Here is a 26,498-nt window from a genome sequence, read left to right on the forward strand (position 1 = left end):
CCCTCCAGGAACTAGAGGATGTATCTGGTCAACTACCCATTTCCTTTCCAATATCCCCTTCCCTTCACTCTTACGCAGGGAGCGCTCAGTCCTGCAGGGCTCATCTCCGGCAGCAATAAGTTATTTCCTTGTGCCACCCACTGCCTGATTCTCCCGTAGGGATTAAGAGCATGGCAGGAAGCTGACTCCTGAGAGATCAGACCTGCAACCTGACCCTGGTCCCATTACCTGCCCACACCCCACCCATCTCCACTGGGAAGCGCTCTGGCCGTCAGAACTGGACTCATAGTCAGCTGATGGAACAACTTCATGGCTACTTAGGGCTGCACATCTGACACTGTACAACATCCCATGGCTGCTTGGAACACCACAGCACATGGATAAATATAACTCAAGTGCTCCTGCTCCGAAAACACAGGCTTCTGCCATCTGAGTGATGGGAAAATCTCCTCCAGCTATTAGCAACACAGGGTCTATGACACACGTGATATTATGACCACTGGGCTATGTTTCTTCTCAGTTCAAAGCTTCAGCACTCTGAGGTATGGGAGAATCTCCACTAGCTTTTAGCAGTATAGGGCCTATGACACAGAGACCATGTGACCACTAGGCTAGGCTTCCATAGTTCCAAAGTGACATTCTTGTATGTCTCTCTCTTTCCATATTTTTTGTTCCGACAACAGCTGATGTGCTTTAACCATTCACTGTGCCTATGAAATACAGAGTCGGATGGGATGGGATGGGGGCGTGTGTCACAGATGGATTTAATTTTAAAGATATCTTGCAAGATGTTGCCAAAGGAGCTAGTTGCTAGACAGGTTAGACAGACACACCCAGCAAGCTACGAGTACAGGATAAAGCATTCATCTGATGCACTTAGACAAAGACTGTCTAATCTAAGAAATTAATTTAAACCAGTTTAAAAATATTGAGTTAACCTGGCACAAATCCCCCGTGTGGACGCTCTTACTCTGGTTTAGGAACAGGTTTAAGCTAAACTGAAGTGGCTCTTAATTGACAAACTGAACCAAAATAAACCCAGTTTCAGTCCAAAATAAAAGCCTGCACACAAGGGTTAAGGAAATCTTTTTTTTTTTTTTAAATCACCCTGGTATCATTTTCTTGTGTGGACACCCTTAGATGAGGTTACATAAATCCCAGTAGGCTACGTGAAGGGAAGCAATAGTTAAATCAAACAGATGACCCAGCTCATTGTGATCTGCAGAATATAGCTAGTGAAGGAGGTTAGCATGACCAGCTGCCTCAAGCCACTTCATATTGCTGATGCTGCCACCGACTCAGGCTACGTGAAAACTCCCATTGGAGCATTCCTCGCTTGGCCCCCTCAGCCCTTCTCGACACGGCTCTTCCGAGCTGACGGGCCTCGTAACAACTTCCTGCAAGCATCCAGCGCCGATTCGTCTGTCCTTCAAAAGAACGACCTCACGCCACCCGACGTTATCCCCAATCTATCAGCTCTTCAGCTGCAAGCTCTCCGCTAAGCTCTGTTCCCCTGCGAGAACAGGATGGGCAAACTGAACTCCCCAGTCTGAAGTGGCCTCCAGACAAAGCCCATGGCTGATCTAGTCATTCTTCCCTCTGCTCGGCTCTCTTCCCTGAATGATGGAGCTGGTTTGTGATTTATTTATTCAATCCCTTGTTTTAATCCCTTTTCTTGTCCCTGCCGGGATGCTGTGCTGTCAGCAAGGGCAGCAGGCCCATGTCTTTTGATCTGGGGGGCCACTATTTCATCGCAGCCCTTTGCCCTTCCAACCTACCTCGTTGCCCCTTCCAGGAAGCTACGCTTCTTAATACAGAGCTAGCCGGCAAAATTCCATTCAGTCCCCTGTCTGTGGGGCGGAAACCACTCTGCAATTGTTAACCAGCTCGGCTCTCCTTCCTGCCCAACCCCTGCCAGCTCAAGTGGCACTCATGAACTCAGCCTGGTAAATAGAGCTGCACTAGGATTGCTTCACAGGGCGATCTGCCAGCCTCCCAAATGAATTTTAGGGATGCTGCCTCCGCCATGGTCAGTGTGCAAGTCTCTGGCAGTAAGTTCAGGAGGAGGACATTGCATTCTATATGATTTTCTGGAAGTATGCTGATGAGTGTGAATATAATGTAACTAAAATCTGCTTCATGCAAAAGGTCTCTTGTAAGGTATCATTACAAAGCTTATAACCTACTGAGTGTGATCATCCTATTTGTATAAATGGATCACTCTTGTACAGATGCTCCCTGGGTTACGCAAGACCCAGCTTACGCAAATCCGGATTTACGGAAAAAATTCCGAAAGCTTTTTTTTTTTTTTGGTGTAATTGTTGGGTAGACGTTCCTGACTTACACAAAATTCGACTTACGCAAGGCATTCCAGAATGGAACGCATGCAAAAATTGGGGAGCGTCTGTATCTGAAACTAGAAATATTTCCTAGCATAGCTTCAGTACCATGGCTTGGTGGTTGGGTCTAGTGGTTGGGTCTCCATAGACTATAATGGGCACCATAGACCAATGGTTCTCAGCCAGGGGTATATATACCCTTGGGGGTACACAGAGGTCTTTGCGGGGGTGCATCAACTCATCTAGATATCTGCCTGGTTAAAACGCCCTAGCCAAGTCAGTACCAACTAAAATTTCATACCATGACTTGTTTATACTGCTCTATAGGCTATACGCTGAAATGTAAGTGAAAGATTTCTATTGCGATTGATTTCTTTTATAATTATATGGTAAAGAGGAGAAAGTCAGTGAGTTTTCAGTAGTGGCATTTGTGACACTTGCGTATTTTTAGGTCGGATTTTGTAAGCAAGTCATTTTGAAGTGAGGTGAAACTTAGGGGTATGCAAGGGGTAAACAGTAGATGGCCACATCTAAGCAGCAAGGTTCTAGCCCTGGTTCTGCAGGAGTGTGGGTCTGTGCGTTGCAATGCAACGGGGTGTGTGGGTGTGGGTGTGCATTACAGCCTCTTTGTTAAGCCTGCAAAGTACCTTAGCAAGCTCATGTCCGCCCAGCACCTGGTTTGGGTCACATCTACAGGGTCACCTTAATATCAGGTTACATGGCAGCTCCTGCCTGGCTTCTCCCAACCCTCCCTTCTTTGGAGTAGGAGAAGCAGCTCTATATTTTTCCAGAACATGAAACCTGAGTGTTCGCATTCCCATTCCTCCTGGGTGGGTCAATATTTAACCACTAGGAACCCAGCCAAGAACCCCCAGCAGGGCTGCTGCGGTGCTTTTAATCTCTCGGGGAGGCAGCTAATAGTACAAGGATCCTGTTTGGTTTATATTTGCCTTGGATTGCACAAAGGGCATTTAAATTCCCTCCCCTGCTGGGTTTACTGCCCCTGCCTGGTGAGAAGTGTCAGCTGGAGTCACACCTTCCCTACTGTCTCTCACATGGTATACGTGCAGCACCTTGCACAATGGGAACCTGATCGCGATTGGCGTCATACAGGGAGTCAGTCTTTAGACCTCTATGCACTACTATCATACTAATTAACAGACCAGGAATAAGGTCCTACTTAATTTACGATACTGTGGAAATTGCAGATCCTGTAATATTAGGCTTTTGCTGCAATTTTGATTTTAATTGGCTTACTTTGCACAGTTCGCAATTTTGCACAAGTTTTTAAGTTTGCAACACACACTTTTCCCCCCATTAGTACAGTACAACCCCACAGCAGCTGGAGCTCGGGCTGTCAGCCCTGCGTATTGACTAATCTGGTTGTAGCAAAATGTCTAGTATTCAAAAAAAAAATTAGCAGGCATAACATAGTACTTGAGTGTTTATATTTTTCCAGCAAATTTTTCTTAAACAAATAGGTCTTCTCTGGCTTTTTCAAAATGCCACAATTAAAAAAGGTCAATTATTACTTTTCCGTTATTTTCTATGTGTTGTCTGCAACTCAGATGCAATTATTGGACAATTATCTTGCGATTCAAGTAGAACCTTAATAATGAGTAGCAATCATTGCATAAGTCTGTGATTACAAGCTGGGACATTATTAGGAGGACTTTAAAATCCTCTCGTTTCAGGGCATGAACTGATCTGTATTTTCCATATGCAACCGTGTGTCCTTCAGTGCAACTGACTTATTTTAGATTCAGAGCAAAGGAAGAAAGAACCAAAATAAAGTCCCTACCCCCACCCCCACCCCGCCACTCCCATAACTGTTGGACTCCGCCTCCCAAAACAGCTTCCTGTCCCTGCAGGCTGGCAAATTCTAGAGATTTAAAGGGGCAGGACACAGAAAATGGAATTATACCAGTAACACACTCGTTACTCATACACTTTAAGGTCAGAAGGGACCATTATGATCATCTTTTCTGACCTCCTGCACAATGCAGGCCACAGAATCTCACTCACCTAGCTCCTGTAAGAAACCCCTAACCTATGTCTGGGTATGAAGTCCTCAAATGTGGTTTGAAGACCTCAAGGCGCAGAGAATCCTCCACAAGTGACCCATGCCCATGGCTGCAGAGGAAGAGTGAAAACCTCCAGGGCCTCTGGCAATCTGTCCCTGGAAATCCTTCTTGACCAAATATGGCGATCAGTTAAACCCTGAGCATGTGGGCAAGACTCACCAGCCAGCACCCAGGAAAGAATTCTCTGTAGTAACTCAGATCGCAACCCATCTAAACATCCCATCACAAACCACTGGGCATACTTACCTGCTGATAATCAAAGATCAATTGCCAAAATGAGGCTATGCCATCATACCATCCCTTCCATAAACTTATCAAGCTTAGTCTTAAAGCCAGATATGTCTTTTGCCCCCACTACTCCCCTGGGAAGGCTGTTGCACAGGTTGGGGAGCCAGCCAGAAATCTCCCCACCTGACACAGTATTGCAGAGAAGCGGCCATCCCAGATCAGATCGATGGTCCATCTAGGCCACATGCCTATCTCAGGTAGTGGCCAGAACCAGTTGTTTCAGAGGAAGGTGCATTTTGGAAGCGGGGCTATTAAATCAAATCCTCCTAGCTGTCAGAGACAGGCCATTGGACTGCCACTCCAGCAGTTCTTAGGAGCTGCATATTTCAGTCTCAGCTTATAAATTATTTTAACACAGAAAAGAAACACTGGAGAAATAACCCCTGGCTGCCTGGAAGGAGAAATAGCTCAGCTTCATCACATCCACCTATGCTTATGAGCAAATTTTCAATAAGGTAACAAGTTTTTTCCCCAAATGCCAGCAATGGCAGTCTTAACATGGGAGCAATGGGAATGGAGGCCAGAGATGCCATGGCGAAGAGGAGACCTGCCTACTAAAGGAGAAGGGGAATTCAAGGTTTCAAGCATTCAAAGAGACAGGACGAGGGCAAAATGCTTCCGATAGCCTTTGGAGTGCAGTAGAATTCGGTCCCCGGTGCCTTGCTTAGTTTTGCAGAGAGCGGGTTGGAAAAATTTTGACAGCAACTAGCAGTTTTGACAAAATCTAACCATCTTGCCAGATTGTGATGAATTTTGTTGACATACCAAAGTTGAAGGGTTGTGCTAGTGACATTTTGATTCATTTTGACTTTCATAGATTCATAGATTCTAGGACTGGAAGGGACCTTGCGAGGTCATCGAGTCCAGTCCCTTGCCCTCATGGCAGGACCAAATACCGTCTAGACCATCCCGGATAGATATTTATCTAACCTACTCTTAAATATCTCCAGAGGTGGAGATTCTACAACCTCCCTAGGCAATTTATTCCAGTATTTAACCACCCTGACAGTTAGGAACTTTTTCCTAATGTCCAACCTAAACCTCCCTTGCTGCAGTTTAAGCCCATTGCTTCTTGTTCTATCCTTAGAGGCTAAGGTGAACAAGTTTTCTCCCTCCTCCTGATGACACCCTTTTAGATACCTGAAAACTGCTATCATGTCCCTCTCAGTCTTCTCTTTTCCAAACTAAACAAACCCAATTCTTTCAGCCTTCCTTCATAGGTCATGTTCTCAAGACCTTTAATCATTCTTGTTGCTCTTCTCTGGACCCCTCTCCAATTTCTCCACATCTTTCTTGAAATGCAGTGCCCAGAACTGGACACAATACTCCAGTTGAGGCCTAACCAGCGCAGAGTAGAGCATAAGAATGACTTCTCATGTGTCTTGCTCACAAACACCTGTTAATGCATCCCAGAATCACGTTTGCTTTTTTTGCAACAGCATCACACTGTTGGCTCATATTTAGCTTGTGGTCCACTATATCCCCTAGATCCCTTTCTGCCATACTCCTTCCTAGACAGTCTCTTCCCATTTTGTATGTGTGAAACTGATTTCTCCTTCCTAAGTGGAGCACTTTGCACTTGTCTTTGTTAACCTTCATCCTGTTTACCTCAGACCATTTCTCCAATTTGTCCAGATCATTTTGAATTATGACCCTGTCCTCCAGAGCAGTTGCAGTCCCTCCCAGTTTGGTATCATCTGCAAACTTAATAAGCGCACTTCCTATGCCAATATCTAAGTCGCTGATGACATAGTCTATTAGCGTGTTACAATAAAACAATCTATTTTTGTCACCTCTAATGCGATGTTTAGGCTAGTTGGTATTTGAAATGCAAACCAAAACCAGCTGAAATGACACGGGTGAAAGGAAATGTTCCAACAATCCCGACTCAACATTTTTCAGAATTTTTGTTGGGTGGAAAATTCCTACAGTTCTGCTTTTTGTTCCAAATGGAAGTGGATTTCCCCCCCCAAAAAATGCTGGACTGTGCCCTGCAAGGGAAACGCCAGTTCTCGACCAGCACTGGTTTCCCAGACTTGCTCTAAAAGCTTTGGCCGAACCCAGTGTTGAGCCATCGCTCTTCAGCTGCAGCCCAGGGAGGGAGTTATTCCAGACATGCCTTCCCAAGGCAAGCAGTCAAGATCAGATCATCAGCATTGCACCTGCTTAATTGCCCAGAGAGAGAGCAGGGGCTTTATCTCCCTCATCGACCCCCCTTGGGCATTGCTGCAGCCTGACTGCATAGCACCAGCAAGGTGGGAGAGCAGGGGTTGCTTCCTTTTGTTGTTATCTACACATTGCTTCCTTTTGTTGTTATCTACACATCCACACTGAGAGAAGGGGAGGGGACTGGATGTGACCATTCACACCTTCCCTGCTCTGTCATTAGTTGCTTAGCTTTGCAGGGGGCTCCTCAGGAAGGATGCTGAACACACCTGGCTGCGTGTGAACCGTGGAGAGTGATGCTGTTTGTTTTAGCAACCCTATCCCCGCTCGGCCCTCATCAGCAACCCTACAATAATGATCCAGCCACTGCAGCCCAGCCCCTGCTAGCAACCTACAAAAACAGTCCACCACTGTGTGCAGCCCAGCTCCCTCTAGCAACCCCGCAGTAACAAACCAGTGCATGCCTACCAGCCCCTACTAGCAACCCTACAATAACAATCCGGGGCATGCAGCCCTCGTTAGCAACACGACACTAAGACAGTGGTTGCGGTTTCGCTGCTCTGGGACTTGAGCTAGCCCAATTAAAGCGATGCTCATACCCCACAATTGCAGTCTAGCCATACCCCCAATCACTCGGTGTCGTCGTTGCAGTGAAGACTAGCCTCTAGAGCAGTGGTCCCCAACCTTTTCCATGTGGTGGGCGCCGGATGACTAGCTGCAGAGGACCGTGGCCGCTGGACAAGCAGCCGCTGAAATGCCGCCGAGAAGCAGTGTCCTCAAGGGGCGTTGCCGCTGAAAATCAGCGGCATTTTGGCAGCGACGCTTCTCGACGTTGCTGCTTCTCAGCAGCATTTCAGCGGCTGCTTGCCCGGCGGCCAGTAGGCAGGCATACATAGATGCTCCGCAGGCACCACGTTGGGGACCACTGCTCTAGAGCAACGGTTCTCAGCTGTCCTCTCCCCACTCCCCTGGGCATCAAACTTTTGGGGGGTGGAGGGGGAGCCTTCCCATTCAGTCATGGGGTTGCAACCCCACTCCTGAAATTTGGGGCAGCTGCCAGGCCGAAGTTGAGCAAGTGGCATTTGCGACCCACCCAGTGCATGGGCTCACCTCCACGCCCACTAGCACCCTCTGATCTTGCTGAAACTGAGAAACAATCCCTTGACAACCATGTGGCTATTAAGGTTCGTGGTTTGTAGAAGGTTTCCTAGCCTGGGCACAGTTAGACAGCAGGCTCAAAGACCTGATTGATTCCAATCAAAGGGCATTTCAATCAATGTATTAATGGTCCCAGCTCCATCTAGATTACACTGGAAAATCCCATTTTGTAAAGGGGTGGTGATGAAAAGCTAAACAATAAAATAAAAAATAGAATCACTAAAACACCCCCAGCTTTACGAACCCTCCCACGCGCCCAGGGGTTAAGACCACATTAAGGCAGTTCACAGTTTACCCTACGCTCCAGCGCAAAGGCTGCCTGACCAACAAGCCACCCTGTTTGTTTATCAGCCTCAGGAAGCAGGAAACAAAAATTAAAATATTCCCCCCTGCTGAACGGGGCATCCGGTTTCCTCAGCGGTAAGGCAGCCGGATTCCCGGCCGTGGGGCAGCATCTACCTGGACATTCCTAACATTCCTTGGCCAAGGCTGCTGGTGGCGAGGGGGGAAAGGCCTCATTACACCAATGACCCTACAAAGCCAACCTGAACGAGGAATGTTTCTACTGTGCAGCACTGGAATTACAGATACCAGAGCAGCAAGAAAGCCTGGCCCAGTGTTAGGATGCTCTGAAGACCTGCATTCAATTCACTCCTCTGCCACAAATTCCTTGGCCAAATCACTCTGGGCCTCAATTTCCCCATCTGTAAAACGGGAATAGCAGCCCTGCATGGGGGGGCAGGTGTGCGTGAAATGCTGAGATCACAGGGACCATATCAATACCCGATAGACTGTTGGTTAAGAACAAACGGATTAAAACCATAAAATTTAAAAAAAAAACCCTAAAATAAAATTGTTTGGTCTCATCTCATCTAAGATCCTTAAGCACATGCAAAATTGGTCCCTACAGAATGCTGCTCAGTGCTCAGGTCCATAACGAACATGAGCACTAATTGAAATTCTGCCCTCACTGGCACAAATGGGGAGCCATGGGAAATCAGAGCAGAATTTCCTTTGTATATAAAGAGCTTCACAGGCTGAGGCCGATAGAGTGAACATTGTCTGCCGTATGGACACCCGATGGATGGGGAAACTGAGGTACTGAGCGGGAGAGTGATTTGCCCAATGTCACCCAGGAAATCTATTTGCAAAGCTAAGAATAGAACCCAGGAGTTTTAAACTCCTAGTCTCCTTTATTCTGGACACCACTTCTCCTCCCAAGCCAGGAATAGAACCCAGGGTCTAACATTTTCAAAGACACCTAGTGATTGTGGGTGCCTCTGTTTTTGGAGGTCCCACTCTGAGATGCCTTATAAGGGACCTGATTCCCAGAGGATGAGCACTCAGCACTTGCTGACAAATCAAGTCTCTTTAGAGTCTCTCCCCAAATCACTGGTTACTTTTGCAAATCTTGGCCTGTATCTATAGAGACAGCTGAAAGTGCAGCCACCTCTGGGGTGGAGCACAGTAGCTGGTTTGATAACAGCACAGTAACCATACTGACCACAGCAGGATTCTGCAAAACTTGTGAAATAAAAGAGGATCTCCAGCCCAAGGAGAGAGTGATTTTTAAGCATTATTAAATATATATATATTTTTTCCAGTGGAAAGATATCAATGCCTCCTATCCAGCGATTGCAGCGCAGGCTCAGCAAGGATGCATGCCACACCCATCTGAGCTAAGCCAGGTAGCCACGGCGCTTCATATTTGACACAATATTTCTCCAGCCCTAAGAACAACTAACCTTTCTCTGGAAGCAGCGATCCCATTACACTATATTCTAGGTCACTGCTGCAGTACTCATGGTTGGATACGTACCCATGTGTTACGGGGAGGATATATGACATGCTATCATTTCTCCTCGGCAGGCTGCAAGACAACGTCGCATTGGGAAAGCAGTGAGCCAAATTCCCCTGGTATAATCCCACTAAAAACAATGGGGCCTGACCCCTGGCTTCACAGCAGTTCTACTCTGACTTCACTGAAGTTACTCCTGATTTACAGGGGGGGATGTGAAAAGAGAATCAAGCCAGGGGAGTCTAGTAATTACAGCATGCTCAGCTGGGAGTCAGGATGCCTGGATTCTATCTCAGCCACTGACTTGGTAAAGCTACCTCTGCTTGGCTATAAAACAGAGGTAACACCTGTTTTGAGGGAGAAGGTTGTGATTAGCCCGGGTCAAAAACGTGGGGCTGAAAAACAGGCCAGCATCCCAGCTGCTGTAAAACAGCTCAGCTCCACTGAAGCTGGTGTGGATCATCTGTGGCTCCACTCCTGTGCTATTTATACCATCCGAGGAGTTGGCCATAAAAGGATCTTGATCCACGGGGGCTCAGTGCTTTGTTAAAATGCCTTTCAGTATTAATATCCTAGCCAGCCCAAGATGCAGCTGGGACTAAAAGCTCAGCACAAAGGCAGCTCTTTTCATTGCTCCGAAAAACGTTTCAGTTTCTCTTTCCTGCTCCCTTTAATGGTTCTTGCTCCTTCTCTTTGTGCAGTGGAGTAGGAAGCATGGGGAATGGGGGGGGCTTCTCTTTTTAGTCTTTGCAAGCTACAGCTCCATCAGGGATGTTGTTTATTCTCCTGAATGCCTCAAATTGCAGCAAAGAGCCCTCATGCTCCTAGCAACGCCTTCCCACGCTAGCGTGTCAATTTCTCGGCAGAGAGCGATGGTTTGCTAACTTACGAGTAATGTCCATGGGCAGATTGCTCCCTCCCTTTCCTCCTCTACATCCCTGATCCGGACTTTGGAACACCCTTAAAACCAAGATAACCCACCCTGCCTGCTCCTTCTGGGGTTTTTACACACTCCCAGGTTTCCCACCAACCCCTCTGCATGCTGGGAGAAGGCTTCGGGGGTCAGATCCTTGCTGTACAAATGCTCATGTGTAATTGACCATATTTAGGTTGACAGCAGGATTAGAACCCTAGACTTTCCACACTCTGAGCATGAGCGACCACCGTTTGAGCTAACAAACTGAAGCCTGCTAGATAGCAGTCTCAAACCTTTTATGTGCAAGGCCGGCTTTAGGCCTATTCCACCAATTCCCCCGAATCGGGCCCCACACCTAAGAGGGCCCCACGCCCAGTGAGAATCTCTTCCCTGGCTAGAGGCGCCTTTTTAATTTTTACTCAGCCGGTGGCAATCCGGGTCTTTGACGGCAGGTACTTCGCTCGCTCCAGGTCTTCGACCGCACTTCGGCAGCAGGCCCTTCAGTGCCTCTGAAGACGTGGAGTGAGTGAAGGACCCGCTGCCGAAGTGCCGCCAAAGACCCAGAGCACTGCCTGGTGAGTACAAGCCCCACGTGTTTTGGGTTTTTTCAGTCATCGCTGCCGGGGCCCCGCTGAAACTGTTTGCATTGGGCCCCTCACTTCCTAAAGCCAGCCCTGTTTATGTGGACCTGCCACTAGTGGAGGATGAAGAATCTCTCAGCATTGGTTGTGCATATAGAATCCACTGAGCACTACTAGTCTCCCTGCACCAGCTCCAAGAAAGGGGATCTCTTATGGGACTTGCTTGTTAGTTCACACAGCACATGCCTTTAGCTCTGGAGGTTCACCAGTTCAATCTCAGCTGTGTTGGCCAAGGCAGCAGCCATCCCAAATACCGTGCTGATCTGATCAAAGAACATCAGGGTGGGAAGGGACCTCAGGAGATCATCTAGTCCAACCCCCTGCTCAAAGCAGGTCCAATCCCCAATTAAATCATCCAACAGATTTTTGCCCCATATCCCTAAATGGCCCCCTCAAGGATTGAACTCACAACCCTGGGTTTAGCAGGCCAATGCTCAAACTATGGAGCTATCCCGTTCCCAGAATGATGCACCTCAGTGGAACTCCCAGTAGCTTGGGAAGCAGCTAGGAAAGATTCCTTCCTGACCCATTGCCATCAGCCACTGAAGCATGACCATGAGAGGTGACAGTATTGATGCTCTGCCATCCTGAAATCCTTTTCAGGGCAGTTTAACAGCCATGTTTGTCCCATGTGGCACAGAAAGCCCCCCAAGAATCCCTATAGCCTGGATGTAGGTATCTGTGTCCCCTACAATAACACTTAGCCCCCCCCACAATTTGGGTGTAACCCACATTCCATCTCAGTCTGGATACAGCATTGCTGGGCATAGAAAGGCCTGGTCCACACTAAAGAATTCCACTTTAATCCATCATCCCCTTAGGCTCCCAGAATCCTTTTCCCACAAGCTGCTTTGCTGGTCCCGGGAGCCCAGACAGGGCCTGCAGGAGAGCCCTGCAACACTGGATTAGAGTGCCTCATGTGGACGCGAAGTATAACTGCCACCAGACCAGGATAGCGAGAGCGGGTACACTGCACCATGGCTAGTCACACTGCTCCCAGCATCGCTCAGTTAACTATGGAGCAGGCAGACACAGCAACCGCTTGCACTCCTCCTCCCCCATCTGACCCCTCTCCGACAAGCCAACTCTTCCTCCCTCATGTCCTCCAATATCTACATGGCTCTGCGGCAGACTAACCCCTTTGACAATGTGGCATAGCCACACAGGGGCCGCTATGTCTTTTACCAACCATTGCACTGCTAAGAAGGATTAATGAGCACCCGTCGCATCCCGACCTGGCTTGAGAGATTCCACGCAAACCTCATTAGAGCGAGACACACGCCCCAATTACAGCTGGTCCCGCTTGGCTGACAGCGTCCCCTTTGACCTCCTCACAGTCGCACTGATGCAGGCCACGGTGACCGTTTTGGGGACTGAGATGGGATTAAGCTGGGAAGGAGCAATCCATCAAAGGGCTGAACAGAGCAAAGAAAAAGCACCGTGGGGGTCGTGAGTGGGGGAAGCCTGCTTGGAATCAACTCGCAAGGTCAGCAGCTGTTGAAAAGAAAATTGAAAGGCACAGTTCTAGTCCTCTCTCAGTCCGATCACAGTGGGAGCATTGCACCGCTAAAAACGAAGAACTAATAATTATTTTGACCGCAGCAGAGGTCCTATTCAGGATCAGGGCCTAGCCTGCTAGGTGCTATGCAAACACCTAGGCCTACTCTACACTAGCATTTTTAAGATTGACAGGGTTTATTATAGGTGGGATTGGTATTAAGGTCGCCCGACACTTCTCATTACAAGCCCCTGTTTTCAGTCACTTATAGCTTCACCAAACTTCAACCCTTTTGGGTGGGATTTTCCTTGCTGGGTGTCTGCTTCAGGCTGACCTGTTGTGGAAAGTGTCAGCCAAAACATTTCAGCTGTTTCTGATAATGAGACCAGGGGAAAATATATTGTTTTGCCCATGTTAAAAAAAAGTCTGGCAACATTTTCTTGAGAGACCTCATGGCTTTTGAAGTAGGGTCCTGAAATTTGGCAGGAGACGGGGTGGCCTGTGTGTCAGGGATGTGCCTTTTGCTGTGCCAGTAGAAATCCACTCAAGTTTGGCCAAATTATGAGTATTTTAAAAATGTCCGGTTGCATGTGCTCAGTAGAGATTTTTTAGCTTTTAAACAGCTAAATTCCCAAAGATTTGGTCCACGTAGAACCAGCCTGGCACTGAGCAAGACTTTCCCTGCAATTGCAGCTCTGAATTGCTGCAGTTCATGCCGGGTCCATGCCGGGTCCAGGCAGGGAAACGCTCTCTCTTATGCTCTCAAAGACCCCCTGATAGACCTCTAGAAGAGAAAGCTGCCTGATTTGAATGGGGGACAAGAGTCAGACCTTTAACTGCATGTCCACACGTTATGCATTCCACAGGACCCCTTCCACATTCATTGCCCAGCATGGATAATGAGGCAGGACAGTGCAGCAAGAGAAGAGACAGTTTCACAGTTAAGGCAGCTGAATGCTCCTCTGGAGGGCAGGATTCTGCTCTTGCCTTTGCCACAGAGTTCCTGTGTGACAGGGGGGCAAGTCACTGGCACTACACTTTTGCCACTAATTGCACGTTCCTCGTTTCCTGGATGCCCGACCTGAGAGCTTGGGATCTGACATGCAGAAGCACTGAGGGCTCTCAGCTGCAACTGAAGTCTTGGCAACTGGAGCTGCGAACAGAGAAGCCGCAAACAGGAGTTTGCCGGGGAACCGTCCGAGAGAAGCTATGGTGAGTGTGGCACTGGGGGGCTGTTGTGAGCTGGTGGGGTAAATATCTGAGTGTCTGTCTGCTCATGCTCCAATACGTCTGTTAGTCTATAAGGTGCCACAGAACAGAGGTAAGAAACCGTCTTCAGGCTCCCTGCACAGATACTATGGCAGAGAATGGTTTGGAAGAGTCATCTGAGGGAAGGAATCAGGAGGAGATGAAGGCATGGGATGCATTGTCCCAGGGATGGGGGTTCCATAACCACCACTCCCAAGAGGAGATGGGTAGTGGTGGTCGGAGACTCCCTCCTAAGGGGGACAGAGTCATCCATCTGCCATCCTGACTGGGAAATTCAAGAAGTGTGCTGTTTGCCTGGAGCTAGAATTCGGGATGTGACGGAGTATCTGCTGAGACTGATCAAGCCCTTGGACAGTTACCCCTTCCTACTTCTCCACGTGGGCACCAAGGATACTGCCAAGAATGACCCTGAGTGGTCACTGCAGAGTATGTGGCTCTGGGAAGAAGGATAAAGGAGTTTGAGGTGCAAGTCGTGTTCCCTGTTGAAGGAAAAGGCCAAGGAGGGACCATTGAATTGTGGAGGTAACTGTCTGGTTATGCAGGTGGTGTCAGAGAGAAGGCTTTTTTTTCGCCTCGGTCTTCACAGACAAGGTCAGCTCCCAGACTGCTGCACTGGGCAGCACAGTATGGGGAGGGGGTGAGCAGCCCTCAGTGGTGAAAGAACAGGTTAAGGACCATTTAGAAAAGCTGGACATGCACAGGTCCGTGGGGCCAGATCTAATGCATCTGAGGGTGCTGAGGGAGTTCGCTGATGTGATTGCAGAGCCATTGGCCATTATCTCTGAAAACTCGTGGCTATCAGGGGAGATTCCGGACAATTGGATAAAGGCAAATATAGTGCCCATCTTTAAAAAAGGGAAAAAGGAGAATCTGGGGAACTACAGACCAGTCAGCCTCACCTCAGTCCCTAGAAAAATCACGGAATCCATTTTGAAGCACTTGGAGGAGAGGAAGGTGATCAGGAACAGTCAACATGGATTCACCAAGGGCAAATCATGCCTGACCAACCTGATTGCCTTCTATGGTGAGATAACTGGCTCTGTGGATATGGGGAAAGCAGTGGACGTGATATATCTTTATTTTAGCAAAGCTTTTGATACGGTCTCTCACAGTATTCTTGCCTGCAAGTTAAAGTAGTATGGGTTGGGTGAATGGACTATAAGGTGGATAGAAATCTGGCTAGATGATCAGGCTCAGCAGGTAGTGATCAATGGCTTGATGTCTAGGTGGCAGCTGGTATCAAGCAGAGTGCCCCAGGGGCCGGTTTTGTTCAACATCTCCATTAATGATCTGGATGATGGGATGGATTGCACCCTCAGCAATGATATTCTATTCTATGATATTACGAGGTTGGTGAAGCACTGGGATGGGTTATGCAGGGAGGTGGTGGAATCTCCATCCTTAGAGGTTTTTAAGGCCCAGCTTGGCAAAGCCCTGGCTGGGATGATTTAGTTGGTGTAGTTGGACTAGATGACCTCCCAAGGTCCCTTCCAACCCTAATCATCTATGATTCTATGATATACATGAAGTTCTATATAATGCTATGCATTCTGAAAACAAACCAGCATCTCAGATTGGGCACCCAACATTAGTGGCTATGAACGTTCTGTGCCTCGGTTTCCCCTCTGTAAAATGGGGATAATACCATCCCCTTGCCTCACAGGAGTGTGGGAAAAATAAACTCATCTGGGAAGTGCTCAGATGTTACAGGGGTGAGTGCCCTAGAGAAGCCCATGAGAAAATGAATCATTCCCTCTTCAGTGCAGGTTTTGAAGAGCGTGAAATAAATAAAGCCTGCAGCCACCTACTGAACAATAAGCAGAAAAAAGAGACAATTAAATAGCCACTCTTTAAGTGATCCACTCCACCCTGTGCATTGAACGGGGCCAGGCTTTGTTAGGGGGAAAAAAGGAAAGACCGTCTCCATGCATAGGCACAAAGGGGTGGAATTAAGGATGCGCTGGCAGCTTTCCTTCCGGCATCTCCTGACCTCCGAGTGCTTGACTTTGCAACCTTCATAGTGTTCTTTGGACATGTTTTTCTGTGTGCAATTAGTTATACTGCAATAGCATTCAGAAATCCCACGCAGGATTAGGCCGCTGGTGCGTTAGGGGCTGTACAAGCACCCAGATCTGCTCCGTACTAGCATGGTTGGCAGCAACAAGCGGGAGCACTCGTCTGGACAGAGTTAATTTACAGAGTGGCTGGGTGGCCCTACCAGTGTAGGGGCTGTCCCCAGGTTCACTCTCACTGCATGATTCGAACCCAGCTGCCTAAGGCAAATCTCTAGTCAATGCAGAGGGGACCATCAGTCCTCTCCAGCACACATGGAGCAAAGGGGTCAGAGAGGCCAGCGAAGTAGGCAGGGTCTGTGTTTTAAATAACACACACACCCTTGCCAGGAAAACACAAGCACCCAAAGATGACATGCAATGCACATGCCTACACCCACACATACTGCAAGTGCACACACACACACACACACTATACATTCACCACACGCAGACACCTGATTCCACACACACAGACACAGACACACACACATACCTGCCTGCAGGCCAGCTGACAGACTGACACACACACAAAGCTCTGAATGCAGGTATATCAATGGGATATACACACAGCCATGTAAAATACCCACATGCAGGATCAACCGCACCACTGCTAGAGGGTTAACAGTTGAGGTTGGGCTGAGATTTGCATTTATAGCTGTGTGTGCATCCCCCCGACCAACACACAGGGGTGCCTTCATATGTATGTACATGCTCTCCTCTGCACAGACACGGTGACGCACATGCAGACAAGCGGAAATACCCGTGCGTCGTCCCCCCACAGCCTGTCCCTTCTGGCCACCAGGGAGCCACAACAAAGACAGCTTTTCTCCCAGCTCGGCAATCCGCGCCAACCTCACAACCCACTGTGCCAAATTACAGGCAGCGGGGCTGTCGTCAAGAACAGGAACATTACCTGTCATCATCGCTGCCGCTCAGGGGCTGCACATGGCAGAGCACGGGGCCCCACCCCCGTTCTCCTCCCCCAGCTCCTGGCTACAAGGGCCAGATCCCGCCAAACTGTGCCCCCTGCCAAGCCCCTGAACTTAACAAGGGTGGATCTTTGCTGTCACTTGATCGCTGCCTTTCAAAGCGTCCTGCGCTCAGTCCAGGCCCCTGGAGCCAGTAGGGGATGAAAGCCACTCGGCTAATCCTTGAGGGGAAATTGCAGGGGAGAGGTATGAGATTTGTTATTATTTTCGGGGACAGGAGGGGGGGAATACCATGTGCATTAAGTGGGAGGGGGCTGGGTTGAGACCCCTGTGGGCCAACATCCTTCATGCTACATTTCTTGGCAGAGCAGGAAGGACAGCCCAATGGTTAGGGCGCTAGCCTTCGAGTGAGGAGACCCAGTGTCAATCCTGTCCTCTGACACAGGCTTCCTGTGTGACCTTGGGCTAGTCACTTAGCCACTCTGGGCCTTGGCTCCCCATTGGTGCAATGAGGATAACAGCACTGCCCCATAAGGGGTGGGGTGGGAGGATAAATTCATTCAAGAGGATGCTTAGTTATTAGAGTGCTGGGGGGCCAGTCAAGGCCTCGCCTGACTCAGTCCACACAGGCTGAGGCCCCCCAACACCCTCATGCAGCGCCCCACATGGGCTGGATTGGAACCAGTGGCCAGGACCCAGGAGGACTGGATCAGAGCTGTGGTCCCTCTTGCTCGCACCAGCTGCTTCGGAGGCAGGTGCAAGATCCCCTAGTGCCCTGGGCTGAGCTGACTCCAGGCGGGTGGAGTGGGACTCGTGCCCAGAAGCCGCAGAGCTCACAACGCTGGCTGGTATTTACGAGTCTCGCTCTGGGTGGTCTTGTGGATGTGGATATCCTAGTCCCAAGCTCTCAGAATGTCAGGGCTGCTTCATATGAAATGTGGTCTAGCCCCTGGGCCAGACCCCCACCTGGTGTAAATCAGTCCTAGCTCCAGTGGAATCCACCCGGACGTCCTCTACCCTCACAGCAAGTACAGCCTGGCCCGCAGCAGCATAAGCTCCTCTCCAGCCACACACATATGCATTGCTCCCTGAAAAATCTTGCTGCTCCTATGCCCCACTCACCCCAGTGTCCGAGCACCTTACAGACCAGTGCCACAACTACTTTTAAGTGCCAGGTTGCAGCGCCGCTCGAGTTTGGCCTGGCTGCTCTTCTGCCATGCCCAGGGGACGGGGGGGAGTCAGGGCCAAATCTGAGCGAGTGGCGTTGCGACCTGGCGCACGGGGGTCACAGCCCTGCTCAGGTTTGACCTGGCCGCTCCTGTCGCCGTCGGCAGAATCTGTGGCCCAAGGCAGTTGCCTAGTTTGCCTATAGCTGGACAGGCGCAGAGCAGGTTCTTGGATAGACCAAATCTATGCGCCCCACCTGCCCCCCGCAACCCCCAGCTTTAAATGGTGCCCCACAGCCCCAGCTCACAGACATTAACGAATTCACCACCCTTGGGAGCTACAGTGCATCATCCCCACTTTGCAGGTGGGCAACTGAGGCACAGGGACTATCAAGACATATTCAGATTAGAACTAAGTCACAAATTGTTAGCCTGGACGGGGGGTAACTACTGGAACCAGGTGCCAGGGAAGTGGCGGATTCCCCATCTCTTGGTGTTTTCAGATCCGGCCTGAATTCCTTTCTGGAAAGGATGCTTGAGTCACACACGAGTTCTTGGGTTCCCTAACTGGATGTAATTCTCTGCGCCGTGTTACACAGGGTGATCTCAGGGTCCCTGCTGGCTTCAAAAACTGACGCAGCTAGAAGTGACTCATGCAAGGTCAGCCGGGGCAGACCCAGGAACTGAACCAATCCAACACTCCCTTCTGCCCACAATGTCATTCGGTCAGTCTGTATCCCATTCGCACCAGGGCCATTCTAGGTGGGAGGGGTCCCCCCCCCCCGGATCTGGGCTGAGAACCTGCTAACTCATTTCCTCGCCTGCCAGAGGATGTGAAACAGCCGAGGCCCGTGGGGCGGATAAGAGACAAAACCAACCTGCTTTTGCAAGTGCAGAATGTTCAAAGCCCCGCAGAGGAATGTACAGAAGCAGTTGGAATAATGGCAGGCGTCCTAGCAGGGCAGACAAAGGCTTGAAGGCCGATCAAATTGCATTCAGAAAGGGGTTCATTACAGCCCCTGTAAACACTCAATGGCATATTTCCCTCATTAGATCCCCCAGCAAGACGTGCAAGTAATAGCATTATATACAGCCAGCCAGCCAGCGCTGCCTTGAAAGCCCAGCTGCAATGGGGCTGTCTCTCTCCCTACCCCAAGACAAACGCCTTCTCAGGGCTCAAAAGCACTCAAGATTGCAGCACGGGTGGGGGAGAGCAGGACTCAGGTTAGCTCACGCTGGGTGCAGAGCAAAGAACCTGTCCCTGCCGATTCAAGTGATTTCTTTGTGAGCCCTTGGGCAAGAACAGACTATGCACAGCCGTGCCGCATGGAACAGGTTGACAGTAGAGAAGCGCTGGATTTTTTGGGGGGGACCTGGCACATTCAGGAGCTTTGGTGCTGCCACAAAATCAGCCCCATCAAACCCAGTGGCAGGGCCTGCGTTACATTAGCCAGGAAATGGTCAACGCCTGATTTTGTCAGATCCACATTAGGAGCAATGAGATCCAGCGGCTGTCCAGCCATCCGGCCTCGTTAGTAGGCTCCGCGCTAATCCAAAACAACACCCTGGCAGATGTGAAGGGACTGACTTGAAAGAGGTCTATAAAATCATGCCTGGTGTGAAGAAAGTAAATCAGGAAGTGTTATTTACTCCTCCCCGTAACACACGAACTAGGGGTCACCAAATGAAATTAACAGGCAGCAGGTTTAAAACAAACAAAAGGAAGCATTTCTTCACACAATGCACAGTCAACCTGTGGAACTCCTTGCCAGAGAATGTTGTGAAGGCCAAGACCATAACAGGGTTCAAAAAAGAGCTAAATAAGTTCCTGGAGGACAGGTCCATCAATGGCTATTAGCCGGGATGGGCAGGAATGGTGTCCCCTAGCCTCTGTTTGCCAGAAGCTGGGAATGGGCGACAGGGGATGGATCACTTGATGATCACCTGTTCTGTTCCTTCCCTCTGGGGCACCTGGCATTAGCCACTGTTGGAAGACAGGACACTGGGCTAGATGGACCTTTGGTTTGACCCAGTATGGCCATTCTTATGTCCTTAAAGATTCAAAGGACTGGCTTTTCCCTCCTCATCCTCATTCTCCAGTTGGGGACACCCCCTTCCCAATACCACAGGCTGTAAAGCAGCTTGGATCTCTTTCAGTTCCTCACCCCCATGCCCTGCATCTCGCCAATGGCAAGGCCAGAAACCTGGGGCACAGCACCTGAGACGCAGCCGGGCAAGCTGGGAAGGGCACTGAACTGGGAGCCAGGAGACCTGGCTTCTATTCACGGCTTTGCCACCGATCTACTGGATGACCTTGGGCAAGTCCATGTCCCCTCTCCGTGCCTCTGTTTCCCCTTCCACCCTTTGACTGTCTGACCTACTTACAGTGTATGCTCCATGGGGCAGGGACCCTTACTATATGTCTGCACAGCACAGGGCTCCAGATCGCTAAGTGCAGCCCTAAGACAAATACCCTTGGCTCCGCCCTCAGAAGCCGAGAGGTTCCCAGGGGTCTGTTTTGCTAACAGCTCATTTGCTGGCTTTTTTGGGACACCAACGTAACCCACCATGTTCAACGCCATAACAGATGATGGGAAGCAGCACGAAAAGGGCCGTGGCAGAATTGGGGTTCCCATGTGTCCTGCAGCCATTGGGGAATCCCATAGCTAACCCTAAGTAATAAATTCATACTGTACCTCGACAGCAAACTCCAACAGCTAGTTCAGGACCCGGAGCATCAAACGCCATAGTTCTTCTGCATACGACCACGCTCTCCGGTTCGCTCGCTGGGCAGAGGTAGCAATCACAAGCTGCAGCCGCCTGACATAGGTCTGCTCGCTTTCTGGGCTCTGCTTCATGCCTCTGAGGCTTGGCACCTGCCTTCCTGTTTTTTGGAGGGGAGCAGGGCACAGGGATGGATGGTGAGATAGGGTGGAAGGGGCTGGGCAAAGGTACCAAAAGAGGATTGTGCCCCTGAAAATGAGGTACAATCTGCAGGGGGAGGGGAGCATGTGCACCACTGCCCTCTACTGGATGGAATCAGAACTGCTCAACTGGGTGTCAGAGAGCTTCACGTCTCATGAAGACTCTCCAATAGTTCAGATGACAGGGGCAGAAGAGGCTTAACTTCAGTATGCTTCCCCTGCTCCCCCTCCCCACAGGCTAGGGTGGCAGATTTGGCTCATCTCCCTCATAGCAGAGGTGGGCCAAGTGGGTCTCAAACTTTTTTTTACTGGTGACCCCTTTTCACATCGCAAGCCTCCGAGTGCGACCCCCTCAATACATTAAACATCCTTTTTAAATATATTTAACATCATTCTAAATGCTGGAGGCAAGCGGGGTTTGAAGTGGAGGTTGACAGCTCTCGACCCCCCTTGTAATGACGTTGCAACCCCTCCCTCCCGACTCCCAGTTTGAGAACCTCTGCCCTAGCCAAACTCCTGATCCAACTGGAAGCTGCATGTAACAGCTGGCCCTTCTGTCTACAAGCATAAACCCTAGATCCAGATCCTCCTCCCAGTTGGTTAGGGTTGAAAGTCAGGATCCAGAGCCTGCTCCTCAAATCCCCAGCTTGAGCTAATCCCTACACTGGGGCAACCCCTGAAGATCTCTCCTCCACAGACAGCAAGCGAGGGGTTTCCGAGGGACTGCTGAGATCTCTGTAGGACCTTGAGCAGGACTGCCAAGGGGCCTGGCTAACGTGAGTTTGCACAGGGAGATTCCCTGACCCCCGGCATCACTGGGGGTTTGAGAACTCAGCTCAGGGGCAGCGGGAGCTCACTGCAGAGCAACAGCAGGCTTAGGGGAGGCACTGGGTGGGAAGGCCCAGGGATGGGATGTTTAGACAGAGCTGAATGTTGGAGAAATGCTGCAAAGCAGAATTCTGCTCCAGGCCATTGAGCAGCAAAGGCCCAGTGGCACTGGGGGAGCTCGGGACAGCAAACTGCCTTTGTCTGCTCAAATCCCTGTGCAAAGCGCCGCAGGGTTTTGTAGAGGCTTTTGATCAGTGCAACGGGTTTAACAGTCCCGGTGTGCAGCTCAGTGCTTGTTTGCTGCCCTGCAGGGGCAAAGCAGCATGTGCAAAACAGTGCCCATGGGCAACCCTCCAATAACAAACCAGGTGTGCAGTGTATTGCTTACAGACATCTCTGCAGTAACAAAGGCTACGCAGCCCACCACTCAAAAGCAACCCTGGAATAGCAAACCCTGTCGCAGCGACCTGCCATTAACAAGCCAGCGCATTCCACCTGGCGTTCACCCAATCCCCTGCTCATGCTTGTAGCTCTGGAGGTCCCCAGCTCAATCCCAGGTGCGCCACGCTCACATGGAAGGAGTGAGGCCTGGTGGCTGGATTCCACCCCGAGTGCCATGGTGGTGAGCTAAGAGATATCCACCTGTCTGCCAGCGATCCCCCTCTCTGGAGGCCTGGAGCGCCGCAGGTCACACACGCAGATACAGCCAGACCACCAGGCCTGGCAGGCAGTCTACGTGCCAGAGCCCCTGTAGCCTCAAAGGGAGTGCGGGTGACACAGCAGCCAGAGGTATTTGCAGAGTGTCACCAAGCCCAGGGGAAATTGGGAATGACAGCAGTTGAACAGACAGCAGCCCCCCGCCCCGCCCCCAACCGGCACATCAGCACCGGGGTCACCTGCAGCTCAACAGACAGGCAGGAGGAGGCTGGGATGCATGGAAAGGAGGGTTGAGAGGTTAGAGCAGGGGGCTGGGAGTCAGGATGCCTCGGCTCCACTTCCAGCACCAGCAGGGAAGCGTGGGCTAGTGGTTAGCGCTCCAAGTACCTCCTGAATTGGCTCCGTCTAAAGCCATGCTGCACGTAGCGGGTGGGCTGCCTCTGCGAATCTGGTTTTTGCCATCCCCTCCCACTTCTGAACACTGGCAGAACCGTGAGTCATGCTTGCCAACGGGCAGCTTGCCAACGGGCCCCTCAGCGTGCTGCTAGCGTCCACCTGGGACTGAGGGGGTGGAGGGCTGTGAGTGTGGGAACAAGGCTGCCATCATTCCTCTGGGGACCCCAACAATGAAGCTGCCACAGAAGGGGGTCTGGTGGGAACCCCAATATCGCAGCTAAATGCCAAAGGAAGTTGCTCTATTTTGGCTCATCCCTTTCTGGCACTGCTTCAGTAAACTGTTGCTGTGAGGCTGTTCAAAATCTGTCATGCTCCACTCCAGAGCTGGCTGCATTTCAGCACTGGGTGAGAGATCCCCGTGCAAAGTTCTAGATGGCTGTTAACCAGCTGCCACATTCCACCCCAGAGGTGGCTGCATGTTGGTGGCACGTGAAGGAATTCCTTCTCATGTTTTGAGATGAGCGGCACTAAAGAAATGTGAGATACTATTATCTACACTCCTATTGAGGGAGTCAGGGTCAGGACTCTTGGGTTCTATTCCAGGAGGGAGTTTGGCTCAGAAGTTAACACAGGGGACTGGGAGTCAGGATTCCTGGGTTATCATCCTTACTCTGCCACTGGCTCATGGGAGGACCTTGGGCAAGTCACTTTCCTGGAGGTCTGTGCCTCAGTTTCCCCAGTTGGAAAGTGGGGCTCATGACCCTGACCGCCCCAGGGTCTGCCTGGCATGGCCCTGCTGGCAGACTGAGGGTATCACTGTTATTCACTGGTTTCTTCCTCTGTGGCAGGGAGATAGTGGTTCGCGATCTGCTCCATGTGGCTCAGAGCTGCCTCGACCCTGAGGTCCAGCACTTGGTCAACGACGCTGGCATTCAGGACGACGTTCACCCCCAAGGCCGCAATGCCCATCACATCCTCCAGCACCCCGCTGGCCCGCTCTGTCAGCCGGCCCACTCGCTCCGTGGTGCAGGCCTGCAGCCAGGCTGCCTTGCAAATTCCCAAGGACCTGGGGGCGACAGGGGGGAACTCACATCAAGAGGGGGGGTCCATTGACTCACAGGTGGCACCATTACACGGGAGGTGGGGCAGGCAGAGGGTTAAGTGTTGGGCTGTATAGGGAGAACAATCCATTCAAAGCCCCCAGTAGCATAAGGGGGAACAAGGAAGATTAAGGTGTGGGTAAGCGTGAGGGGAAGGTAAATTGTGCAGTAAATTGGGGAGGAGGGTACAGGTAAATTTGAGGTGGAAGTTTGTGGTGAGGATAAAGTATGCAGGTACATTTGGAGGACTGGCTGGCATGAGTTTCAGGTGCAGGGAGTGGCCTGAGGAGGGTGAATTCAAGAGCAGGGGCTGGTATGTGGGGCTAGGGAGTCACAGCAGGGTTGGAGGAGGGGCACAGTGGAAGGCTAGGGGTGGAGTTACCCTGCTCGGTGGAGGTTTCTGGGGGTCATGGCACATGGGCACAGTGGCCTGCTCAGAGCAGAGCTACGGGCAATGCAGACTGGTGCAGCCAGACCGGGGACCAGGAGAACCAAGCGCTCTGCTCCGCCTGCAAAGCCCCGCGTCTCCCTTTCTCCCAGGGCAGCCAGAGGGAGAGGAGATCTCTGACCGGCAGCCGCAACCTTTGCCTCTGGGGCCCTGGCAATAGCTTTCAGCTGCAAAGAGCTGTCTGGTGATGCCCTCTGGTGGCAATGCCATGTATGGCAGGTGTGCATGCCACCTGGATACGTGCTTTTGGGAAAATACCCTGGCACAGTTACCTCCCCCATCGTGGCCGGGGCAGTCTGTATGGCAGCAAGCCGGTCTGCTGCTTATCTGTAATGAGAATGCCCACACACTCAAGTCTTATCAATAACTTTTTTATGTACATCCAAGCCAGGGTGCCAACAAGAATGAAATTGGTAGCTTGTCTCCCCTATATTCGACAATGGCGGGGGCTTCTCTTAGAACTCCCAGAGTACTTTACAAGCACAAACAAACTAAGGATCATCAGCTCCCCACAGGGCAGCAGAAATTATCCCCCTTTTGCAGGTGGGGAAACTGAGTCACCGAGCTGGGATGTGAGTCGCCCATGGCTACACAGCTGGGAATAGAAACCAGGAGTCGTGAATTTCAGCCCCCCATTCTCTAACCATTAGACTCTACTCCCCCTTCCTAGAGTTCAGAATAGAATCCACAAGTTATGACAAGGAAAATGGGATGGTTTTGCGATTGTTTTCTTAGTCACAGCATCCATGGCACCTCTGTCAGATCTCAAAGCATAACCCTGCCCCAGCAACGGGTCTTTTACTTCGTTCGCTGACTGATCCAGAATGGGGAATCTCGCCTCCTGCTCGGCCATGCCCCTCAGTGTTTAGTTATTAACTGCAGCTACTGGGCAAGAGAAAGCCATATGCACATCACAAATGAGCACCCAGATCTCGGACTCAGTAGGGTGCCAGCCTACAGGGGATGGGTTGGGGATGTCTGTGAAATCTGGATCCAAATCTGGGTTTGAGTTTCAAGTTACAGCTGTTGAAAACTTTCTGTCAAGCCTGGTTTTCAATGGAACCTTGAGTTACTGAGTAAACTACATTTTTCACAAAAATTGTTTCCCTCTGGCAGAAACTTCAATTCTCTGTCAAAAAACCAAATGTCCCCAAGCCAAAATATTGCAGTTCTGAAATGCTGCAAGGCAGGGCCAGTGCAAGGATGTTTCGCGCCCTAGGTGAAACTTCCGCCTTGAGCCCCCGCCCTGAGGCACCCCCCCCCATGGCAGCTCCCCCCCTCTGCCCTGAGGTGCCCCCCTTGCGGCAGCTCCACCCTGAGGCACCCCACCCCAGCTCACCCTTACTCCATGCACGAGCACCCTGAGCACACCCTCACTGCTTCACTTCTCCTGCTACCCAGGCTTGCGGTGCCTAAGCTGATTGGCACCACAAGCCTGGGAGGTGGGAGATGTAAAGCAGCCATGGAGTGGTCAGGCAGGAGGCAGGGCAGGGGTGAGCTGGGGCGGGGAGTTCCCCTGCATGCCGCCCGCCCCCCTTACTTGCTGCAGGCAGCCCTCCCCATGCTTCCCTGCCCCAGCTCCCTCTGCCTAAATGCCGGCGGCGACTGGGGCGGCCAAAGATCTGGCCACCGCGGTCACTGCCAAAGAAAATGGCGCCCCGAAATCCCAGCACCCTAGGCGACTGCCTAAGTCGCCTAAATGGTTGCATTGGCCCTGCTGCAAGGGGATTCCATGGGAGTTGTAGTCCTGGTGCTCCATGCTTCCATTCTCCTATAGGAGTTGGGCTCCCCTGTCGGACTTCATCTCCTATGAAGCACTGCCTCTCCTCGCCCACGAAG

The 26,498-nt window shown here is 50.8% G+C and overlaps 1 long non-coding RNA gene across 1 annotated transcript in view; it reads right to left on the bottom strand.

Annotated features, from left to right (window-relative positions):
* Positions 1–24,144, bottom strand: part of LOC116831890 (uncharacterized) — a 35,363-nt gene extending 11,219 nt beyond the window's left edge. The window contains exons 1-2 of the long non-coding RNA XR_012656849.1: positions 23,939–24,144; positions 21,003–21,190 (exon numbers count right to left, since the gene is read on the bottom strand). This is a non-coding gene — a long non-coding RNA (uncharacterized LOC116831890). The remainder of the gene's footprint in view (positions 1–21,002; positions 21,191–23,938) is intronic.
* Between the last annotated feature and the right edge of the window lie 2,354 nt (positions 24,145–26,498).

This window comes from Chelonoidis abingdonii, chromosome 11 (genome assembly GCF_003597395.2).
Source record: "Chelonoidis abingdonii isolate Lonesome George chromosome 11, CheloAbing_2.0, whole genome shotgun sequence".
Classification (NCBI taxonomy): Eukaryota; Metazoa; Chordata; order Testudines; family Testudinidae; genus Chelonoidis; species Chelonoidis abingdonii.